This window comes from Coffea arabica, chromosome 4e (genome assembly GCF_036785885.1).
Source record: "Coffea arabica cultivar ET-39 chromosome 4e, Coffea Arabica ET-39 HiFi, whole genome shotgun sequence".
Taxonomy (NCBI): domain Eukaryota; kingdom Viridiplantae; phylum Streptophyta; class Magnoliopsida; order Gentianales; family Rubiaceae; genus Coffea; species Coffea arabica.
This window is the reverse complement of record NC_092317.1, coordinates 18,374,209-18,398,162: the sequence shown is the minus strand read 5'-3', so window position 1 is coordinate 18,398,162 and position 23,954 is coordinate 18,374,209.

Sequence of the window (23,954 nt, the reverse complement as noted above, 5' to 3'; positions counted from 1 at the left end):
GTCATGTGTCTTGAACATCCACTATCTATGAACTACCTTGATTCTTTAATGATGTTTATCAAGTTTACCTACACAAGAGTTCAATGAATAATATTTGGTACCCTTTAATCTTTTGGATCCTTGAGAATTAGCATCATGTCTAACTATCCACATGCATTTTATACCTCTTCTCATGTTCTCCTTCACATAGCAATTACTTTTCATGTGACCTTTTTGACAATAAAAACTACACATAACCAACGAGTTATTTACAAGAACAAGTTTAATAAATCTTACTTGTCTTCTCTTATACATAGTGAATTCATTTGCACAAGAATTTAACTTCTTCTCATGAGTGTCAAAATGAAACTTTGATTCATTCCCTTGAAAACAGTTTTGTTTTCTATGTTGGAGCAATTCATTTAGATTGTCCATTCTTCTTTTCAAATCATCTTGTTTCTTTTTGAACATTTCACAAAGTCTTGTTCTTCTATCAATCTCATTTTGTAGATCAATCTCACCCTTTTTCAAATAATCATTTTTCAGTTTTCAACTTTTTATTTTGTTAAAAAAGATCTGCATTGTCCTGAAGAAGAAATCTAATTTTTTGTTTTAATTCTTTGTTTCTAACATAAGATTCTTTCAAACTATCATGCAGTTTTTCAATAAAGAATTCAAGATCATCATCACTAACAAGTTGAGAGTTACAAGTTGTTATCTCATCATCACCAATGGCCATGAAAGCCATTTGAGCATATTCTTCTTCATTTTCAATGTCACCATCGGAGTTGCACTCATTCCATGTGATTTGAAAGTTGTTGAATCTTGGTTTTCTTTCAACTTTTCCTTCTTTCTTCTTCTTCATTGGGCACTCACTCATGTAGTGTCTAGGTTGGTCACATTCATAGCATTTGTCACCTTACTTTTTATTGGTCTCTTGCTTTCCTTTGTTTCTTACAATATTGAATTAATTGGAATTCGAATTGCTAGGTTCTCCTTTTCTAAATTTCCTTTTATTGAGGATTCTCTTGAAACTCTTTGTGATAAGAGTTAGATCATTGTCATCCATATTTTCATCATCCAGTGAAATCGAGTCATTTTCATCTTGAGATGCTTTTAGAGCAATGCTCCTTTTTGTTTTTGCATCTTCTTCTTTTTGTACCTTGGTTTTAAGTTTCAACTCATAAGATGTTAGAGAGTTTATAAGAGATTCAATAGGCATTGAATTCAAATCTTTTGTCTCTTCAATAGCAGTTACCTTACTCTCCCAATCTTTAGACAAAGCATTCAAGATTTTTCTATTTTTCTCCCTTAAGGAATATTTCTTTTCTAGAACCTCTAAATACTTAATAAGATCATTGAATTTACAATACATTTTATCAATATTTTTATGAGATTCCATATTAAACGACTCATATTTAGTAACCAAGATAGATTTCTTTTGTTCTCTTACATTTTCACTACCTTCATGAATTTCTCTCATTTTGTCCGAAATTTCTTTAGTTGGCTTACAACTTTTGACCCTAATAGATTCATTTGAGTCTAAAGCACTATATAATACATTCATAACTTTTACATTTAAGGTGAGATAAACTCTATCGTCTGCAGTCAATTCATTTCTTATTTTTGGTTTAGATCTATGAGTATTTTCATCTACTACAGAGGCATCATATGGACCTTCATTAACAATAAACTACAATTCAATATCAATCGATTGCAAAAAGATAATCATTCTTTCTTTCCAACTCACATAATTTAATAAATTAAACATTGGAGGTCTAGTTAAAGATTGTCTTTCAAAAAACATGACATTGTTGATTGTCATCTTTATTCCTAAACCGCTTGAGCTTAATCTCTAGGAGACTAAACTATGATACCAATTGTTAGACCCGAAGACAATCTAAGAGGGGGTGAATTAGGTTGATTAAAAAACTAATCAAGTTAAAGGACACTATATGAAATTTACCCACTTTTCTAAATGATCATACAATGAATTAATCAATAAAGGAGTAATGTCACTTGAGAGTAGAAGAGCAAAGCAATTAAGGTTCACAAGATGATAAGTAAAATGGAAGAATTGCAAACCAATTGATTACCAAACTCCTCTTAAGTTTGAAGATAAATTCACAAGTTTCTTCAAATTGATGAAATACGACCAATATTGTGTACAAAATAAGGCTCACTTCCTCCTTACCCCAAGTACATTCGGTCAAGTCAAAAAGTTTTATAATCCCTCAGGATAACTCTCATAAACCTACACTATTGAAGTATTTTCTCATAAATGAAAAGTTTACACGAATCTTACACCACAAAGAGTACAAATGTTCCTTGGAGAATATTTTCTTACTAAAACTACTCTTAATCTCTTGTATTCTCAGTATGCAAAAGTTCTTTTTAAATTTCTGACCATGCACTATTTATATGAGACCAAAAAGTGCGTCATTAATATTTTCAACGAATAGAAGGTAGCTGAAAAATTAACTAGCCGTTGGAAGTATTGGACGTCCGGTACTTCCAATACTTGCGTCCGAAAGCAGGCAGAGAGTTCGGAAAATCTTTTTCAATTCTTTCGGACGTCCGGTACCTCCGATGATTGCGTCCGAAAGCAGACAAAGAGTTTGAAAAATTATTTCAACTCTTTCGGACGTCCGGTGAAGATGTTCTGCGTCCGATATGATCTGCACTATTTATCGGACGTTTGGTATTGTTTCTGTGAGCATCCGACAGCTTTCATCTTCTTTTATCTTCTTTCAATTGCTCTTGATCTTTGAATCAAATTGTTTCAGAGTTGAAAGGATTTCTTAATAAAAAGATATTAGTATTATCCAATTGTTTTGTAAACATCAAAAGACAGGAACCAAGATCAACAGATAAATTCTTAGCAAAAGATCTAAGATTTGCATTTGTAGAACGGTTTAAATTTTACCAAACTTTTACAATTTTCTCAAACCTTGTATCTCTTAAATTTTGGATAATATAATCAAACAAGTGCTATCATCTTGTTAAAAAACAAATTCTATATTGTTATGAAATTTAAAATCCTTTGATAAAGGGTAGATTTTGGTGCATGCTTCTATAGAAGGGAATATAGTGAAATTGGCACAGCTAGTAAATACTATTTGATGGAAAAATTACTCATTTGAAAATGGAAAGTACAAGTATGTAATTTTTTGTTAACAAACTAGGATGATATGCATCGGAAATTTTATGCAACATTTCTCCAAAATTTAAAGTAAGATTACACAAATGGAGAACATTTTCGAAGAACGGTATAAAATGAACTTATCATTCTTTACTATCCTCATTGTGCTTTTCAAAATTATTATTTTGCCATTCCCTAATATAGAATTTAAAAATCTTGACTGTTATGGAAAAACTAGAGTGATTTTAATTCTTCCCTGCTAATAGTTTTATTAAAATCATATTATTTTTCTATATGAGTACCAAGAATTTAAATACAATAATCACAAAATATGAAAAAATGTTAAAAAGTAACTAATATATTAATGATACTATAGATCGAATAAGATTACAAAAGAGTGACACAATAATTTATATATTTTTCTATTAACTGCCATTAATCTACAACATATAAAAGGTTTAATGTGCTAATGAATAGTATACCTTCTATCAGTTTCAATATAATAAATCATGGTATGTGGGACTTTTTGGTCATTATGCTTATTGATAGGCAATTTGGTCATAATTCTCATTCATTCATTTGTTTTTCAAGTATAGGGTTCTCACCCAACTTATCTTTAGTTTCGCCACTCACCAATTCCTTCCGTCTCTTTTTTCTTGTACCATGTCTCTTTGAATTCAAATATAGGTTATGCATAAACTCTAGGCGTATTTTATTAAAATAACTTCTTGCTCTCTCTCTCTCTCTCTTTATATATATATATCTCCCATCCTTCTCAATATTCTAAGTAGACTATCCAAATTTTTTTTATCTACTATTTTTTTCTTTTATTAAAGTTATTTATCTCTCTTGAGAATTATATCAAGAAAGGGTAATGGAGAAGAACGAAGAAAAGAAAGAGAAGGAGAGGGAGACATGAGAAGGTGGAGTAAAAGAAAAAAGGAGAAGAAAGAAAGAGTGAAGAAGAAGGAGTTAGAGAGGTTAGAAACAATTAGGGACCTGTCAATTAGCAATTTGAAAGAAACTATGGAAGAATGGAAAATAAAATTGGAGAATTCAAGGTAGGTACATAGGATGTATTGAATCAATTTTTTAGGATTGAAAATAAAGGGTGTGTGGGATTGAACATGCCTACGAATGTATGGATGGTTTATTGTGGTACTATGTGGTAAGGAGTTAGGATTTTGTGTGTAGTAAGAGGTAAGATGGATGAGGTTCTAATGATACTCAAAACAACTTTTATCAAGCTAAAAATTTTATTTGCATGGCCAATTATAGTCAAGATGTGCGATACTTTGTATGTAGGAGAGAAAGGAGCGAGATGGGGTGTGAAATTTGGAGTGATAATATATACTTTTTGTGTATAGAAGAATAAAGAATAAGATGGGATATGAAATTTGGAGTGATAATATAGTAGTGTGGGAGACAAAAGAATAAATAAGGATATAAAATTTAGAGTGATAATATAGCGGTTGTGTGAGAACCCGAAAATTTTCTTATTTTTATCTTATTTTATTGGCTTAATTAAATATTTATTCACCCGTTTTCTCCGAAAAATTTATTTCAACCATTTTAAATCCATTTACATGGAATAATGCCTTACTTATATTTTAAAAACGTTCCGTTAGTAAATTTAATTTTCGGAGGCTCGTTTAGTAAGAAATAGCGAATACAAGTTTTTCGAGGCAATATTCGATCCGAAAGTGCAATAATCTTGGATATTTGAGGACTCATGTTTATTTTTAAAATAGTTATTTTTATAATTATTTACCCTAGTATTAATTAGTTATATTTGTGAGGACTTGCAAATTCCTTATATTTTTCTTAAAAATTCCCTTTTATTTAAAAAATATTTGAAAATTATTACTTTATAATAGCTCTACTACCTAATCACCCCACAATAAGTGCAAATGAATATAGAAGTAAGGGTTTTCTCTTTTCGATTTCAAGTTAGCGCGAATTAGGGTTTTTACGTCTATCCGTAGTGTGATTATCCGGTGGGGAGTATGGATCAAATTTGGTGATTAAGAGTGAGTTTTAGGTGTTGTCAAGTGTGTGAGTAGAAGTGATAATAATAAGTTAGTGAATTATAAGTTAAAACTCTAGTATACGCGATTTAAGGAAAATCGACTCGAACCAACGTGTACCGTTTTTTTTTCCGATTGAATACACAACTTGAACACTACTCTATTACCTCAATCTCCTTACTTTTATTTCAGAAAAAATCATCCCAAAATACCCTTCAAGGCAGCCGAAATTCTTGACCCCAAGAGAGAGAGAAAAGGAAAAAAAATTGTGAGAACCTAAGTGTGACAAGTGTTGGCCATTTAAGGCCCTTTGACCAAGCCAACTTTCTTACCTTCTTATCTTCATTTTAGCTCATTTCTTCACCATTTTTTTTCTTGTTTGGCCAAGAGCAAGGAGAGGGAGAAAGAGTGAAGAGAGTTTCTATTTCCAACCTCAAATCAAGAGTTGTGAGTGAAACCAAGAAAAACTAAACCGATTAACTTGTAGGTTGAGAGTTTGGGAAGCTTAAGGAACCAAAAATTTCAAGGAGAAGTGGAGGATAACTCTAGCAAGCTTTGTTTTTGAGGTAATATGGCTGACCACTCTTTTTCATTTTCCTTAATCATGTTGGAGTTGCTTAGTAGCTTGTATTTGTGGTTGTAATGCTTATATCAAGTGATTTTGGATGGTTGGGGTGATGAATTTGAGTTAGGGTTTGAATGATTCACTTATCATACTTGTTGTATGGGTGGTATATGATGTATATAAGTTGGTATAAGAGGTGGTGGTGATGGTTTCAAGCTAAAAATGAGATTTATACCTTGATTGTAGCAAATTTCCAGAATTGAAGTTAAGGTATACCCTGTTCTTCCTGGTTTTAGTTCACCATGATAGAGGCTGAATTAGACTTAGTACAAAACATGAAAGTTGTAGAGAATGATGTTTTATAGTTTTTTGAAAAATTTCAGCCTAATCCGAGTACTGTATCTCATGAAAAGACAAAAATACCCCTGAGACTGCCCTAGGTAGAGTCCAGCAGACAGTTTTGACATTTCCTCATGTTGGCTGCATTTTTCACCTTGATCCATACCAAACCAGTCTTTGGACAAAACATGAAACTTTTAACCCTATGTTTCAGCTTTCCAACGCAACTGAAAACATCTCAAACGGATTGTGTAGCCTGAGTTGTTGTTGTTTGAAGTCAGTACTAACGACTGTCCTGACAAGGACATTTTGGTTCTGTAATCTGGACTTTTGACCTAGATACACTATGAACTGGAATGAGTAGTCTTCATCAAAGTTGTAGCACTCTGTCTTAGCTTCGAAGCAGTATAAATTTCACCCTAATCCGATAAGCGTAGCTTCTGTTGTGTCCGATACGCTAAGTGACGTCAAACTACCTTTGATTTTAGGCCTTAAACTTCATTTCCGGTCGATTTTTCTAACTTGGTTTGGTAATCATATGACATTGAGCCTATTGAACGGCTATTGTAATGCATTTATGTTGTGTGTAATGTTGGGACTGATTGAGGAAAATAATGAAATCATAAATGGCTGGAAAATAGGTAACTACAAAGGGAGTGCTGCCCAAATTTACGCCCGAGAACTAGAAAGAGATACTTACGACTTGAGTAAGGCTTGAGAGCGAATACCATTTGAACCATCTAGGATAGATGTGTCTTTTGTTATCGAAATATATAAGTTAGAATTTGGCCAAACTTGTACCCTTGGGAAATGAAATAATAACTACTCCGAAGACGTTTTCTTCGTACTTTCAACTCAAATGGTATTTTCAAACATAATTGTTACAAAGTTTCACAGTTTGAAAAGCGAACGAGTGTTTTACGAATATTCTCCAAATGAATTTCAATTACTTGGTTCTTATTAAACGAAACGTTTAAGTTTCGACCTTTAGTCGATTTTCAAAATTCTTAAACAATGTTTTATCGCAGATTTGGATTTCACACACGGAGTAATACTCGAACGTAACTCGTAAAGGCATCGCATCTTTTGGTGAGTGCTTCCAAATACCTGGTTGAACTGGACACTTGTTTTCAATACTTGATCAATGTAAATAAATGACATGTGATTTGTTTGATCGGGCAAGAGTGTACTTTATCGCACTTGTCTTAACATGATATATACTTGTTTATTGTTGCAATTAACTTGATATACTTGTACTTGATTTGTAAGTGTGGAGCGGCAGTATGTACCGCACTCAATCCGAGTGGGAGGTGCCTCTCATTTCCGTCCCCATACTTTTATTTTAATTCAGTTGATTGGAGATGTTATCTCATCGATTTCTTGGGGACCCAAGCCCCACTGACAAGTTAATCGAGTCGAGCCGACAAGGATTTGGTCGATTAGATAACGAACCATGGGTAGTTAGTGATGTCGAGTGGAGTGTTATCTTCTCGACTAATCGGTATACTCGAGTATTACCACCAGTGTTTATTGAGGATTTTAGGCCCAGTAGGGGGTGTGAATGGTGGATGAAGAGTAGTTTAAGTGGTGCTCTACTGGATTGGTTACTTACTTGAAAGTTGACAGAGTGTCAACTATTACTTGATTAAGCTCTGGTGATGCAATGGGAAGTTGGCTCCTGAGAGCCATCCGTATCCTTATACTTGGAAATAATTATTGCTTATTGGCTTATTGTTTCTTTTGAAAAACAAAAGCACTCTACACTCGTTCATTTTGAGATTTACTATTTGAAGTGTTATTACTCACTTTTATGAATTTTTCATGCTCATTACTTTACTATGTGATACTTGCACGTTTAAATAATGGTCAACTTGCTATTTGGAATCTCATTGGGCTTTTAGCTCATTCCACGTCATTTGTTTTCCTTACAGGGGGTACGAGCGAGGCGTGAGACGTGTACAGACTAGCATAGTCTACTTGTTTTGAATTTTGAATTTGTACTCACGCTAGTACTCGACTAGGGTTGATTGTACTCGAAATGTAAACACTTTGAAGTTTTTTTTTTGTATAGAAGTTTTGTATCTGGATTTGAACATCAATGTATATAATAAGTTGAAGTGGATGTGTTATTTATTTTCTTTGGATGTACGTTTTTTTTTCATGAACTATGAGTGAATGAGTCCTGGCGAGAGTTGGCTAGGCGACCCGCTGAACTCTGGGGTACGCCCTAAGGGGAGGTGGGACTGTCACAATATTATCGTTACATGTATCATTTTTAAATTTCGCCTTATCACACGCGAATCCGAAGTTCGTGTATTTTCGAGCCGGAACGGTTAAATGGAGATTTAAGAAATTTATTCTAGACTACTAAGAGTGAATAATTAGAATGTTAAAGGAGTTACATTGGAGGTTTAGTGCACAGGTGAAACAAACCCGAGAGAAATCGGTGATACGAAACCCGCGTGCGACCACTAGTGAGAGTTGACTTTTTGCACACAACTTAAAGTAGCTTTCCTTCATTCTTTCTCCCCAAGTTTTGCTACACAATCACTCCCTCACCATCTCTCATTTTCGGCCAACCAAGGGTAAAATGGGAAAAGAAAATTTTCATTCTTTGGCTCCAAGTTTGCTAGCTAATCATTATTCAAGCTTTCCTCACAAGCTAAAGACACCAAAAACCCTTCTCTTTCTCTCATCTTGGCCGGCCAAAACAGCAAGGAAAAGAAGAAAGAAAGCTCCAATTCATCTTGTCCAATTCTTGCTCCAAATCACTTCTAACTTTGCATCCAACTCACAAACCACTTGGGAATTCACTTAAGTTAGAAGAAAGACTTCATCTTGACGGTTTTCTTGGAGGTTTTGGTGCCAAAAAAATTTCTGTATCCAACACCATCCAATCTTTCATTCTTGGCTTTAATGGGTTTTATCCTTGGCTTTGAAGCTTGTAGTTTCATTATTGTTGTTATTACTTGGATTGGATTGGTTGAAATGGGCTCTGTGAATTCCCACCTTGGTTGTATGGGCTGATATGATGATATAATGCTTGATTTGAGTTGTTTAAGTGTTGGTTAAGATGATTATGGATAGAGAGTCGAAGGAAAGTTGAAGGAAAATTTCGCAATGTTGCTGACCGAAATCTATCCTATTTTTGCCGTACATTTAGTTCGAATTTTTGATGCTCAAATGACTTTGAAACTGATGTATATATGTTGTGTATGGTGTGTAGAAAGTTTCTACCAAAAATCATTTGAATTGGTTGGATAAAAATTGAATTTTGGCAAGAACAAATCTGGAAAATTCATGTAGCAATGGTCCACTGGCAGTGTTCTTTGAACGAACATATCTTTCTATTCGGAAGTCGAAATTGAGTGCCGTCAATGGCATTCAAAACTAGACATCCGTAGTTTTCTAACGGTGTAAAATACACCATTTAGTTTGAACTGAGTGAACCATAGTAGTTCACCAAAGTTTCCTGTTATGTTCGAATGACAGTGGTAAGCTGCGTCTTGTCATTTGAATTCGAGCTACCTATGAACTGATTTTCAAAACGACTTCTTCTGATGAAATGTAGCCTTTTGAATTTAGTTTCAACGCCACCGACCATTCTCAATTTCGAGTTGTATTGAGTGAAATATGGTTCAATTTTCAAACTACGGCAAAGTTGAAAAACCCTTCTTTTTGCTGGCAAACTGATTTAGTTGTTGGAGAGATGTTGTATTTCGAAATTTTGATGTCAACCAACGACCAATTACTTATGAGATGTTTCTTGGACCTTGGTTTCACAAATGAACTAAAATGGGATTGGTTTCATGGTACAAAGTGTTTGAAAAGAAAAAAAAAATAAGAAGACATATTTGTCTTGGAAATTTCTTGAAATTTGGTAGTTTTGTTAACTACCTTTCCATACGAGTTTTTTGCATGAAATTTGATAGAGGAATAGCTCTCATGTGGAAGTTGAAATGTACCAAATTTGGTATCAAATGATGTGTCACAGTTGTTCTTCAAACCTGAAAAATTTACTGAACTGTCTTCGATTTTGGCCAACTTTGAATAGCTATATCTTGATGCTCAAAACTCCGAATTTAGTCCCATTTGGCCTGTTTGAAATTTTGTTAGGGACTCGTATTCTGTTACAAATTTCAGAGGCTAGTTCACTTTCTATGAATTTTGCCGAATTTCCAAAGTTTGCAGAAAAACATGACCAAAACTGCCTTGTTTATTCAAATCAGCCACTTTGAGCTGAAATTTGAATGTCTTCCGTTTAGAATCTTGCAAAAGTGTCTTGTAAGAACTTTTAGTACTCTGAACCAAGATTCCAACGGTATAAAGTTTTTCAATTTTAGACCTATTGAATGCAAGTTCTGATTTTTCTAAATTTGACATGCAAAACTGAAATTTTCCAACTCGATGGGAAATAAGTTTTTGGAAACTTTTCCTAATCTTTGATATTGATTGATTGTTTTAAACTTGATTTCATGGAGGAAATTAGTTTTTCTTGTGTTATTAAATCCACTTTTGAGTATCGATTTTTCAGTAATTAAGGCTCTCTTTCATGACATTTTCTTAATATGGTACAAGTGTACAATCTTCCATGTTAACAAGGGGTTTACAAGTAATAGTGTGTGATAGTCAATTATTATTTACTCAGGCGCTCAAGGGGACCTTCAAGAGGATCTCGAAGTGGACGCCTAAAAGCTTGTTTGAGCACTTACTCCCTCATTTTGATTGGTGAGTGTCAAGTGCATGAATTTGTTGTTAAGTGCCTGACTTGCTTCTTATCCGTTATATGAATTTGGAATTTTAGAGACGAGTGTGTACTTTACCACACTCGTTCTCTTTCAAATGAAATTATATTCGAACTTTACTATGTGAATCCATATTTGACTTGTACGAAGTAATGTGGATGTGATTCGTATATGTGATTCGTATTTGGAATCGTCGATTTGAACGCTGCTCATCGACTTATATTCGTATTCGTATTCAGAGGACGCCTAAACTCATTGGCTAAATTTGCGAATCGAACTAGCGTGGGCTTGGTCGATAAGCTTAGCAAATCATGAGATATTCGTAAAACATGATCTATTGGAGAGATCTTACTTGGCATACTCGCGTAGTATTGTCATGATATACTCGAGTAATATCAAAACTTTGATGAGTGGGCCCGATAAGGGGGTGTAAAGGTGACGGGATTCGAAAAAAGTGGTGTATCTACATGATTTGATACTTATGTGGTTGACGGAGTGTCAACATGAAATTTGATCAAGACCTTGATTCGACTACGTGGAATTTAACTCCTGAGAGCTACAGTATCCTTGAATTGCTTCTGTTACTTTTCTTACTTGAAATGCTAAATACTCGAACTTTACAATTTTTACTTATTGTGTAAATGTGTTTGCTACTTGGACTACGTGCTTGCATGTGTGTTTCTTGGCCTCACGAGTACTCGCTCACCCCGTTAGATTTGTTTTCCTTAACAGGACTAAATGGGAAGATTTTGGAGAAAAGCCGACTAGATTACTCTTTTTTATTAGTACCTTGGTTGTAATTGTTTAGTCGACTTATAATTGTTGTATTTTGGGACTTGATGTACTTTTGATTGGAATTTTGAATGTATTTGTCTAGACAACTTTTGGAGGTTGTATATTTTGGGAATGAGATGTACTTTTGGTATCTTGTGATGTAAGAATTGAATATTTATTAAGGAAGCGAACTTTCTTTATATCTTCGACTTTTGGTATCGATAGTTAACCTTAAGTTTGAATTGAATTGTATCGAGTTCTGACGAGAGTTGGGTAGGCGTTTCGCAGATACCCTTGGGTTCGCCCTTGGGAGAAGTGGGGGCGTCACAAGTTGAGAATATGGCAGAGGGGCAAGAGGTTTGGAAGGAGGGGGTTTTGATGGTTATGAAGAGTTTGAAGTATAAGGATGTGACGCCCCCACTTCTCCCAAGGGCGAACCCAAGGGTATCCGCGGGACGCCAGCCCAACTCTCGTCAGGACTCGGTACAAATTTAAATCAAACTTAAAATAACCAGTCGATACTAGAAGTCGAAGATATAGAGAAAAGTCAATTCCTTACTAAACGTTCAAATCTTACATCAAAAACTACCAAAAATACCTTACATTCCCAAAATATACAGATCCCAAAAGTTGTCTAAACAAATACATTCAAAATTCTAATCAAATGAGCCATCAAGTAAACTTCTCCAAATTCCTCCCATTTCAGTTCCTGTTAAGGAAAACAAATCTAACGGGGTGAGCGAATGCTTGTGAGGCCAAGAAAATCATGCAAGCTGGTAATTCAAGTAGCAATAAAGCTAGTACGAGAGGTAAAGCTATAACATTCAAGTAATTCCTAAATATTCACAAAACACATTCAGGAAGGATACGGGAGCTCTTAGGAGCTCGTTTCCACTTGCTTTGCCAAATTTTAATCTAATAGTCCGTAGAACTTTACTTATTCCATTTATAAGTCTGAGTCGAATGAGAGGTACCTCCCACTCGAATCGGTGTGGTACATACTATCGCTCAGTGATCGATTGTACGTTTATGGTTCTGAGTCGAATGAAAGGTACCTCCCACTCGAATCGGTGTGGTACATACTATAGCTCAGTGATCGATTGTACGTTTATGGTTCTGAGTCGAATGAGAGGTACCTCCCACCCAAATCGGTGTGGTACATACTATCGCTCAGTGGTCGATGAGACATCGTTCCAATCGACTTATGCTTTGCTTATAGTTCTGAGTCGAATGAGAGGTACCTCCCACCCAAATTGGTGTGGTACATACTATCGCCCAATAGTCGATGAGATATCGCTCCAATCGACTTAGAAAGGTTTATGGTTCTGAGACGACATGAGAGGTACCTCCCATCCGGATCGGTGTGGTACATACTATTCGCTCAGAGCTCACGAGTTAAACATATTCATGTACAATTACCAATCACTGTTTATGGTTCTGAGTCGACATGAGAGGTACCTCCCACCCGAATCGGTGTGGTACATGCTATCGCTCAGGGAACCGATTTTAGCACTGAGACGGTATGAGAGGCACCTCCCACCCGAATCGGTGTGGTACATGCTTCCGCTCAGAACTTACGAGTTAAACGTGTTCATGTTATTCAAGCATGTGATACATACAAGCATTTAATATATTTCAGCATTTCAAACATGAGTTATTCATGTCAAATGAGAACGAGTGCGATAAAGTACACACTCGGCTCGGCAAGTTTACGTATCATGTATAACACTTGTACAACTAATATCTCAATCACATCAGCATTTAATACATACTTGACATTCACCAAGTAGTAAGAGCAAGTAGGTTCAATTTAAAGTTCAAGCGTCCACCGTGAGATCCTCTTAAAGGTCCTCGTGTGCGCCTGAGTAAAAAATAATAGACTATCATTCAAATATCCCCACTATTGAGGAAGATTGTATCATAGTACAATCTTAGAAAAATCTCGTGAAACGAGTCTTAATTATCCTAAATCGAGACTCTCGAGCGGGATTTCAAAGTACAAGAGAAATTAAGTTTACATTTTGGAAATCAATGATACAACGTTCGAATAATATCGAAGGAATAAAGAGTACTTGAAAAACTCCATTTCCTTGGAATTCGGAAAATTTCTGTTTTGATACGAACCTTTGAAAAATCGTATCTCACTCTACACAAGTCCAAAATTGGAAAAATTGACACCATTGGAAACCTCTTTGAAAGTAGTAAAAGTTCTTAGAAGACACTTTTCCATGAATTTAAGTGGAAGGTATTCAAAAATGGGCTTAAAGTTACTGTTTCAGGGTGCTCAGAATTGTGCTGGGGTTGGTTTTTCGCTAATTTTGAAAATTCAGTAAAATTCATACGTTGCAAACCAGCCTCCGAAATTTATAACTAAATTAGAGTTGCAAGTAAAGTTTAGGACAGAATAAGAGGATCAAGAATCAAAGTTTTGAGCACCGAGATACGGTCGCTCAAAGTTGGAGGAAAAACGAAACTGTTAAGCTAGTTTCCAGATTTGAGTTCCAAACTTTGGGACTTTAGTTTGGTAGCAAAATAGACTCGGAACGGCACCAAATTTGGTATGAACATACTACCATATAAGGGCCACTCCCTTGCCAAATTTTATAGAAAAATATGAACTGGAAGTCGGTTAACAAAACCGTTGAAATCGTAAGAAGTTCTAAGGCTAAGCTGCCTTTGAGCTTCCGGTTTGCCGTTTTCCAAACATTTGGCCAAGAAACGACTCAAACATGATTTATTCCAGTAGGTAATGTCTAAAATATTTCCAAGGTACATTTTATAGGTGATTTACACCAAGAAATTTCGGATAACAAGTCCCAAATCATTGCTAGTTCAAATCTGTCCAAATGTAAGGTATTCCTTCACCAGACCAGATTCGAGTTTTGATCATAAATCACTTAATTTAACTCAGAATTGAGTATGGTTAGTGGAATTGTAAAATAGACTCATAAGGCTACATTTTCTCAGAAGAAACCATTTTCAAAATCTGTCCACAACTAGCTCGTTCGTGAGCATTAAGTTGCAGCTCATGAGCTGCCTTCCAGGAAGCAACGAAACAGGACAGTGGAATTCAAATGAATGGTTTGGCTAGCTCAAGTGGAACCACGACATGTATTTTACACCAACATAAATATAGGAATGTCTAGTTTCCAGTACCACAAACGGCACTTGATTCCGACATCGGAGCAATGAGTTATGGCCGAAACAAGAAGACTGCCTGGGCAGTGACGAGATTAAAATTCCAGTTTTCCAACCTTTCGAAAGTCTAACATTTGAGTGACCAAATCAAGTTATTTTTCAATGAAACTTTTTACACAACCAATATAACATGTAAAAAACATAGACAAGCCATTAGAACTTCAAAATTTTGCACAAAAGTGGTCGGACAAGGCAGGGGTAAAATGGTCACTTTTGGCCATTGCACCATCTTGGAGTTTCTAACAATAACCCAACATTATACCACTAATTTAAGCACTAAACCAACATAATTATCATCATCAACCACCAAATCAGTCCATCAACCAAAGTGGGAGTTCATAGAGCCCACACAACCAAATTTCCATCATAAACAAGCTACCCATAAGCATGCAAGGGTTTATAAATGCTATATTACTTCCATAAGCCAAGAATTGAGAGGTTGATCATCACCTACTTGTGTGATGAATCAAAGGCAGAATTTCGGCCCTCTCCTTGTTCAAGAAAACCGTGGATTGCAGCACTCCTTTGTAGCTTAATGTGATCTCCAAGTGCTAAGCTATGTGTGTGTAAAATTTGAAGTGAATTAGAGGAGATTTGAGTGAGATTTTGGTGATAAAAATTGAAGAACTCTTGGGTGTTCTTCCTTGTGGGTTGCACGCTGGACATGAAGCTGAAAGAAGGAGTTTTTGCTGCTAATAAAGCTTCTCAAGGAAGCTTAAATGTGTGGTGCAAAATGAAGCAAAAATCAACTCTCCAATAGTACGCGTACGCGCGCGTTTCGTGCTCGATTCCTCTCGAGTTTATTTCGCTAGTGCACTAAACCTCCAATATACTTATATTCATATAAATATTATTTACTCTTAATTGTCCCAAAATAATGGTGTAAAGTCCCTCAATTAGTCGCGTGCGTGAAAACGCGTATTTTCAATTCAAGCGCGATAAAGCGAAACCTCCAAAAATTTCTTATAACGATATTACTAATAACTATCATTTGAGTACTTAAACATAAAATTACCTATTTTAGGACCATTATACAAGTCTCCAATTTTCCAAACTTATTGTACTCTCAATCGGTTAAAATTTCCAAACGCGTTTTCACTTTTTCACTAAACGAGCCTCCAAAAAAATTAATTTTTGAAACAAGTCACTTTAAAAATATAATAAAGCTATAATTCCATATATTTAGGTCTAATAAGGTTGAAAAATAATATTCGGGGCAAATATCCAAATAAATAATTAATTGAGCCAAAATTGGGGTTTAAAATAAGAATTTTACGAGTCCTCACAAAGGAAGTAAAGATGGCGTCTCTTATCTATTATTTTCTATATGTATATACTAGGGAGGGACAACCCGCGCGACGCGCGTGAATTTGGTGGTTGTAATTCAAGATAATTAATAATTATTGTTTAATATTTTGTAGTATAGGAACTGAAGTATGATAATTTTATCATGTGATTTTAATAGAAAAAATATAAGTTACATAGTGAGTCAATAAAATAATGTGCAATGAAACATCCTTATCGTTATACTATGTAAGAATTCGTTGTGATCAAAGGTTATGTTTGAATTTCAACCGCAAAGATAATGGCAGTTTGAAAAGGTAAAAATGTTTAAAGTGTAATTGAAAATTATCCAAAAGTCTCTTCTAAAAGTTATCCAAGATGATAAAACATTTTAAAGTATCAATTGGACCCCTCATCTCTCGAATCTATATATGTTCGTGAAAGATCCCTTAAGCAATGCTTCTGATTTCTCCTCCCTCGACTTAAGCTCAACCTGAATTATCAAGTCAAGTTTATTCATCAATCACTTTGCGTCCAATCTAATCTAAAATAATTTTATTTTAGACTAACTATTTATATAATTTGGTGGGCATAATACGACTTAATCACATGTTTCTTACAGAGATAATAATGCCCAAAAATGATAGATAGATAAGAAACTTAAGTGATTTTTTTCAAAGTTTTGTAGAAACTATTCAGATTTGGTGTTTTTTGTTGGGGGCATTTCTTTATAATCTCATAAATAAGTTCAAATCTGCATAATTGTTAAAGATCTGAATTGAAATTATCTTGATTATAAAAAATTGGTGCAAATAATATTTTCTAAATTTGAAATCGTAGAAAATGGTAACTAAAATCAGAAGAAATTCCTCATATGAATTCGAATTGCAAACTATAGGTAGAAACTGTTTAATGATATTTTCCAATGTTTACTTGTATGAGTATCCAATATAGCAACTCTACTTAATTGACTCGTTTGAACTATGGATAATAGTTGCTTCAATCAAATCAAGAAACATTATTTATCATTGTACAACATACAATTATGAGTAAATGAATTCATACAATGCAATCAAAATGGTGTTATAGCTAAAGCATTTAAACTCATCAAGTTCCACTACAAATTCTTTTAGATAGCATAAAAAGTAAATTGTTTGTATTTGAAACTATATAAACAGTAGAATACAAGAACGAGATCATAACATGGAAAGCAAATAGAGTGCAAATTGTGACAGCCCCACCTCACCCTAAGGCGAACCAAAGGGTTCGGCGGACCGCCTGCCCAACTCTCGCCAGGACTACGGAGTCGATTCACACAAACTCAATATAGTACGCGCGATAGGACCCAAAAAAAACGAACAATCGGAAACTACTAAGGTGAGAACATGCTTACCAAACCATAAAATCATAGTCTCAACGGAATACATTTAATAGACAAGGTTAAACACTTATACATATATTTACATTGAAGTCTTGAACAAATTAACATACAGTGCAATCCGAGGTATTTATACTACACAAAATACAATTAGGGTTTCGTTTTCAAAAGAGCATAACAACATGACATATATACTAGCTTGACCCTTTTCTTCCAAAACCGTGATTTTCAAGTTTGTCCTCTGTAAGAAAAACAAAGGTAACAGAAAGGGGTGAGTTTACGCTCAATGAGGTACCAAACATATAGGGGTAAAATCATGGCCTTTCACGTTTAACCAATCAGATACATATACCAGATATAAAGGAAAGCAGTTAGACACAGTGATTCAAAGGGAAAGGATACAAGTGGCTCTCAGGAGCCAGATTTCCATTTGCAGTACTTGATCCGAACCTGTTGACTCTCCGTCAACGTAAATGGAACCAACATATCCATAGACCCCACTTTACACCAATTTTTGTCCACCAAACATACCCCTACCAGGCCCGAACACCTCAACAGAAATAGAAGTGGTAATACTCGAGTATACCGGAATCAAGAGTCTCAATACCCAAAGATTCCTAGAAACAGACTACCGTGGTTCGTTATCTAATCGACCAGGCCCTTGCCGGCCCGACTCGAGTAACTAGCCACAGGTGTTGAGCTCAGAGGTCACAGAAAGGTCATTGGATACCAGCCTCCAAACGACGTCCGAACAGACTCAGATACAGATAACAGATTATACACAGTAAATAGGCATACAGACAGAGAAGAGAACGAGTGTGATAAAGTACACCCTCGTCTCAAACAGAATAAACAGATGATACAGTCATTCAAATCATAGATTGCAGGTGCAGAAACCAAGTTAAGCAACAAATGAGGGGAGTGGTACACTCACCGGTTCCAGTACAGATACTTCAAAAGTTTTTTATCCAAAGTGGCTTTAATCGCCAAGAAACCCTAAAATAATCAAGATAAAACATTATAGTTCGCACATCCACAAACCCAGTAAATGGAATGCATAAAAGAGGCTCGACTACATGTCGTACGCCTTTCCAGGTTAAGTACTAGTACAGAAGATAAAAATATGACTTTTGAGTAAAAAGATAACAGTTGGTCCTAGGGTTACAAACAACCCTCAAAACCCTTCATTTTTACTAAGATCAACTCAACTTGAAGGAATCGCGTAGCTCTAAAATTTTGGGCAGCATGCCCTCTGTATTTTGCTATATTCCAGCCATTTATGGCTTCATTGTTTTTCCTCAAGTCAGTCCAATTCAACACATAAGAATTCTCAATACAATAGCCCTTCAACTAGGCTCAAGTTCATCCAAATACAAAGCAAGTCTAGGAATGCAACTAGAAATCAAGTTTCAAGGACAAAAGCTAAATAGCAGGTTTGACGTCTCTTAGCGGAACAGACACAACCGAAGCTACGATTATCAGATTGGGGTGAAATTTATACCGTTTCGAAGCTAAGATAAAGGCCTACAACTTTGACGAAGACCACTTAGTCCAGTTCATAGTGTATCTAGGTCAAAATTTTAAATTACAGAACCAGCATCTCACAATCAGACCAGTTAACCGCACTATGATTAAACGACAATAACTCAGGCTACCAAAGTCCGATTGAGGTGTATCTTATGGAATTTTGAATCCAAGACATATACTTACATTTCTTATGAAGGCCTCCAAAGCTAAATCATGCATTTTCAGAGTAAAAAATTGAAATCCCCACAAAGACAGAAAACTGTCCGCGAAAATAGGGCTTATGGGCAGTCAAGGGTATTTCAGTCATTTCATGGGTTACAGTGCTCCGATTGAGGTGAAATTTTGCAGGTAGCTAGTTAACATCATTTCCTACAACGTTCATGTTTTGTGTTAAGTCTAATTAGGCCTCTAACATGGTCAAACAGAACAGGGTTAATGGAAACCCTAAACTGAAATTTTCGCACCAAACCAGAAATTTTCCGCAACCAATCATATCCAACATATACTAACTTCATTTTATACTATAACAAACCATCAATCCATGACTAAACAATAATTACTATATAAAAACAAAAAAATCAATAATAAATCAAAACTCCACTTCCAACTATCAAACCTACTACAAATCAACATATTTAGCCACAAAAGCCACTAATTTGACATTAACATGAACAAAGAGGAAGTTGTAAGCAAAGTACCTTGACACCTTAAGAAAGATGACAACTTAGGGTTTTCCTTTCACAAATCCCTCCACTAGAAGCTTTAATCCTCCTTAATAAGCAACTTTGATGGTGTAGTTTCCAAAACTATCGGTTAATACTCAAGATTGAACCAAGAAATTGGAGTGCAAGATGAAGTATTTTCCTCTCTTTTCTCCCTCAAGAATTTCGGCCAAGCAAGGTGAAAATGAAGAAAAATTTGGTCAAAATTTGATTTTAGTAAAGGTAAAGAAAGTTAGGCAAGTCCAACTTCCAATCGGATCGCGACACTTGGCCCTTCTTAAGTGTATTCTTATCCCTTTGTCTACCAAGCTTAACCTAGATAACTATCCTCTAATTATCTCCTAACACCTTATAAAATAATATCTCTTAATATAAAACTTCAATTAATCATCAAAATTTTATCGCACTTAGCGCACTAGCGGGTCCCACGTCTTCAACACATTTCAAACTTATCAAGACTAACTTATACTATGAAAAATGATTTAAAAACTATATTTACTTATAAAAATCTCAGAAAAAGCAATATAATAGGGTTTCATGAAGAGAATGCATGCAAGAAAAGAAAATAACATATTATGAGATAAAGAAAATTTACGGGTCCTCACACAAATGACATTTTAGTACTATGTAGCATGATTAATTTTCTTTTTTAGTTTCAATGAAGTACAAAATTCTAAGTTAATAAATTTTACAATCATAAAATTCTCAATTAAAATAAACACAAGTTGAATTCCAAATCTTATTACATGAAAAAATAACTACTTGAACCATACTATATCCATAATATACAATGCCATAATAATTCTGTTCAACCATCAAAAAATTTGTCAAGCATTAAACTATTGGCAGAATCATCAGGCCTCAACTCCATCCCTTCTTGCTATGCTTATTGCAACACCCACACCCATAAGCCTATTGCCTCAAACCCTCAAGTTTCAATTGCTTTCATCGATTTTTCATACCTTAGTTTCAACAATATTGATTAGCGTTTTCAAGCAATCTGAGACCTTAGAAGAAGATGTCAAGGTTGGGGCTTCTTCATGGTAATTGTTGAATCCCTTTTCTTTTTTCTTTTTTTTTTTCCACTTGGGAATTTGGATTCCTAGCTACTTGGTAGCAACAAGACATCAGGAATTCTGGAAATTCAAACTCCTTTCTTTCGAGAACTGTCAAAATATATCATGCTTCTACATGATTTAGTTTGAGTGATATATAGTATGTGACGGTATGTGTAGGTGGTGAATCACGACATATGAGAAAGTCTTTTTTTTTTGGTAAAATAAAGATGCATTAAAACAAAGTCAAAGTCTATAGAGTAATAGTTAAAGTAAAGTCATCCGTGTGTTGATGACACCCTTTTAAGTCTTGCAAAAGTAAGGGAAGGACAAAATCAGGATAGGATTAAAAAAAGGTGGCGTCTTCATTGCAGCTTCTTCCCCAATTCGCTAGCATGTCTACACATTTGTTTGCTTTGCGGTAGTTATGGTAAAAACATAACTGCTGGAATGTAGTCAACAGATCCCTGGAGTCAAGAACAATAGGAGAAAGTTCATGAGAAATAAGGTTATTTGACTTAAATAAAGAGATAATACCTTGGCCGAGGAGGAGAAGATGATAAAATTGCTTTTCTGATTATTTTAGAAAATGACAACATTATCTCAAATCAGAGACAGAATCTCTAGGATCTACTAAGGAAAATAATACAATTAGTCAGTTTTTGGAATTAGAAGTATCAAAAAGCAAACTATATGGAGTTCTTGAATAACCCAATCATCAGAAAAAAAAAACTACATTCGAAGAAGACAAACTCAAAGAACTCACCTCAATTTAAAGGAAAAGCTACGCCTTCCACCAAATATTTAATAGCCATAATAAAACCAAAGAGGTGAAACCGAAAAAGAAGAAAGGGTATCGACTAAACATGGGGGCATAAATATGGTAATGATTGTTCAAATAATAATTAAGTTAATTAATTGTAATTAAAATCCAATTATGTAAACATCCAATTAATTCCTTAACGGATGAGAAAGGTTTTCAGGAAATTGGAAGGCTTGGATGTTAGTATAATAAATGATTAAAAGGGCTTTTATGTAATTCTATCAAAACACAAGCTTAATTCAGTTGTACTTGATACTCAACTTGGCACCAAACATTGTAACATACCAAACCTGCCCCTAACCTTAAATGTCTGAAAGGTTATATAAGTAATTATAGCGAAATTAAAGTTGTAATGACTTGTACTCAATGCTCCAATTACACTTCAAACACTCTAACATTTCCAAAATAGCTCCACACTTGTGGTTGAAATCTAAAAACCGTCTTTGTCCTAAACTCGTTCTTATATAGTATAAGGATATTGGTTTATTTGTTCATTACTTCTTAATCAATAGTTTGATTCTCATGATGTTTAATTAATTGAATCAAGTTTGCTATATATAAAACATAGATAAAGTATATAGATTTGAAACCTATATGCTGTGAGATATCTCTATGTATAGTGATCTGCAAGAGGAAATTTGAAACTTGCAACTGCCAAATATTTTGTACTAGACTAGTAAGCTTGTAAAGAATGGCTAGACTTTCATAATTTGGTTTTTATGCCCTCTAAATTTTTTTCTAACTACGAATGATAAACTTTCAATAATCTTAAGATCATAGAGTTGTTGGAACAAATTAAATTTGATCCACAACGTCCATTTCAAACTCTAGTTCTAGACTTAATTAAGAGTGGGGTTGGGTTTTTTACATATCATACTTCAAATAAAGATATCAAAATAAAGGGGAATATTAGTATACGAAAGAATCATCTTCATATCATTTACTCCAATTCACATCATCAAACTTAGCAGTAGTTGGATAAGTGAAAAGATGGATCTGACTTATTTCAAACACTCCATATCTTTTGTGGCCTCTTTCATCTCCGTGAAAGTTTTTCACTATGTAGAATAAATCTTTATCCTTCTTACCAAAATTTACAAGTATGCAACAGTTTTCAACTTCTTCTTTGTAGGTTGAAAGTTCATACTTCCGTGGGCCCTTTGTAAACACTATCATGATGAAAATAGTTCTAAAAACTTGGATATGCTTTCATCCTCTAATTACAAAATGGATCCTAATGACATCTAAAAGTTTTTTGACAATGGATCCTACTGACATCTAAAAATTCTTTTTAGAAATGCTGCAAATTAAAATTATACACAAATAACTATATTGACATTCAAAAGAAATATTTGGATGTTTCATTTGAAAAGCACGAGAAATAAAAATTTTTAATATATTGTATTTTTTTAAAAGAAAGTATTGGTGCATTTCTCTACAATAAATATGAAAATGAATAAAATTGGTATTTACACTAAGCACACATAAAAACTAAAAATTGGTTTACATGTAAGAAGTTGTTGAGTAAAATTTTCTTTTTGCCACAAATCAAATGTATGAAGTTTAAGAATATCAAGTAATTCAATGTTCATTGAATATCAAGAACTTGTTAATAATTAGTTTTGGTATTATTTTAGTTGGGCATTATATGTTCAAATCTCTCAAAAATTATAAATTTTTTGTTGGGTCTATAAGAATTTTAGAATTCAAAAAATAGTGTTACAAATTACAACAATGAGAATTAAAACATAACATATATTTCGACTAAAACTCTGAACAACTTTTTTGTTTTAATCTATTTGCAAGGTATTGGATTTGGATCCCAATTTCAAAGTATGGAATGGTGTGAGATTTATATGACTTCATGATCTTCCATTTCAACAGTTAGTTTTTGAAGTGAATTCTATCAAGACTCAAAACAATTTGCATTAGAACTGCTAGCACTGCTTCCAATTGCAATTGTGGCTCCTAAGAGTGGCGAAACCAAGAAATGTCTTATAGTTGTAGTCATTCGATGCAGGTGGTGATGCCATGTTATTGGTTGTACATCCATTATATCCAATGACCTAAGGGTGGGCATGGGTTGGGTACCTACCCTAGCAGTGATTTGACTGATCCGACCATAATATATTGGATTATGTTTAAACAACATTTTCACACGATTTCACATTGCTACAGGGAAGCGAATGCACCGGCTGATCGTCTTGCTAATTTTGATGGCGATTCTAATGCAGGACAGGTGTTTAACAGGTTTTTAGAGCTACCACGGTTGGCCAGGAGGGATACTAAAATGGATAAGTTGGGGTTCCCATCTTTTCGTAGACAGGTAATTGGTTAGCTGTGAATATATCCATCTAGTGTAAACATGATTTCAACATTAATGGAAGTATGAGTTG